At 42.1% G+C, this 1,957-nt stretch overlaps 1 non-coding gene across 1 annotated transcript; it reads left to right on the top strand.

The window, feature by feature from the left end:
• The first annotated feature begins 1,540 nt into the window (after positions 1 to 1,540).
• Positions 1,541 to 1,648, top strand: LOC148551130 (small nucleolar RNA R71). Its single transcript, XR_015892921.1, has one exon. It is a non-coding gene; the product is annotated as a small nucleolar RNA R71 (small nucleolar RNA).
• Positions 1,649 to 1,957: the final 309 nt, after the last annotated feature.

Genomic DNA, 1,957 nt, shown 5'->3' with positions numbered 1-1,957 from the left:
GAAGCTTTTCATGCTTCCTCTCCATGGTTACAGAAGGAGATCCTTGAGTTTCAAACACAAGGGTGTCCTTATTCAGTTGGAGGACCAACTCTCCTCTGTCCACATCAATCACAGCTCTTGCTGTGGCTAGGAAGGGTCTTCCAAGGATGATGGATTCATCCTCTTCCTTCCCAGTGTCTAGGATTATGAAGTTAGCAGGGATGTAAAGGCCTTCAACCTTTACTAACACGTCCTCTACTTGTCCATAAGCCTGTTTTCTTGAGTTGTCTGCCATCTCTAATGAGATTCTAGCAGCTTGCACCTCAAAGATCCCAAGTTTCTCCATTACAGAGAGTGGCATTAAGTTTATTCCTGACCCCAGGTCACACAGAGCCTTCTCAAAGGTCATGGTGCCTATGTTACAAAAAATTAGGAATTTACCAGGATCCTGTCTCTTTTGAGGTAATTTCTGCCTATCCAATGCATCCAGTTCATTGGTGAGCAAGGGAGGTTCATCTTCCCAAGTCTCATTACCAAATAATTTGGCATTCAGCTTCATGATTGTACCAAGGTACTTAGCAACTTGCTCTTCAGTAACATCTTCATTCTCTTCAGAAGAAGAATACTCATCAGAGCTCATGAAGGGCAGAAGAAGGTTTAATGGAATCTCTATGGTCTCTAGGTGAGTCTCAGATTCCTTTGGTTTCTCATTGAGGAACTCCTTATTGGTCACTGGACGTCCCAGGAGGTCTTCCTCATTGGGATTCATGTCCTCTCCCTCCTTTGTAGGTTCGGCCATGATGGTTAAATCAATGGCCTTGCACTCTCTCTTTCGATTTTCTTCTGTATTGCTTGGGAGAGTACTAGGAGGAGTTTTAGTGACCCTTTTACTCAGCTGGCCCACTTGTGCCTCCAAATTTCTAATGGAGGACCTTGTTTCATTCATGAAACTCACATTGGCCTTAGATAGATCAGAGACTATATTTGCTAAGCTAGATGGGTTCTGCTCAGAATTCTCTGTCTGTTGCTGAGTGGATGATGGAAAAGGTTTGCTATTGCTAAACCTGTTTCTTCCACCATTATCAAAGCCTTGTTGAGGCTTTTGTTGATCCTTCCATGAGAAATTTGGATGATTTCTCTATGATGGATTATAGGTGTTTCCATAGAGTTCACCCATGTAATTCACCTCTGCTATTGCAGGGTTCTCAGGATCATAAGATTCTTCTTCAGAAGATGCCTCTTTAGTACTGTTGGATGATTCCTTCAATCCATTCAGACTCTGAGAGATCATATTGACTTGCTGAGTCAATATTTTATTCTGAGCCAATATGGCATTCAGAATATCAATTTCAAGAACTCCCTTCCTCTGAGGCGTCCCATTACTCACAGGATTCCTTTCAGAAGTGTACATGAACTGGTTATTTGCAACCATGTCAATGAGTTCCTGAGCTTCTGCAGGCGTTTTCTTTAGGTGAATGGATCCACCTGCAGAATAGTCCAATGATATTTTAGATAATTCAGACAGACCATCATAGAATATATCTAGGATGGTCCATTCTGAAAGCATGTCAGAAGGACACTTTTTGGTCAGTTTCTTGTATCTCTCCCAAGCTTCATAGAGGGATTCACCTTCTTTTTGTCTGAAGATTTGAACATCCACTCTAAGCTTGCTAAGCTTTTGAGGAGGAAAGAACTTGGCTAAGAAAGCCGTGACCAGCTTATCCCAAGAGTTCAGGCTATCCTTAGGTTGAGAATCCAACCATATTCTAGCTCTGTCTCTTACAGCAAATGGGAAAAGCATAAGCCTGTAGACCTCGGGATCAACCCCATTGGTCTTAACAGTATCACAGATCTGCAAGAATTCAGTTAAGAACTGAAAGGGATCTTCGGATGGAAGTCCATAAAATTTGCAATTCTGTTGCATCAGAGAAACTAGTTGAGGTTTCAGCTCAAAATTGTTTGCTCCAATGGCAGGGAT

The sequence above is a fragment of the Arachis ipaensis genome, chromosome B7, assembly GCF_059453495.1.
Source record: "Arachis ipaensis isolate K30076 ecotype BB chromosome B7, ASM5945349v1, whole genome shotgun sequence".
In the NCBI taxonomy this organism is placed as follows: domain Eukaryota; kingdom Viridiplantae; phylum Streptophyta; class Magnoliopsida; order Fabales; family Fabaceae; genus Arachis; species Arachis ipaensis.
This window is presented reverse-complemented; position numbering and strand designations above follow the sequence as displayed.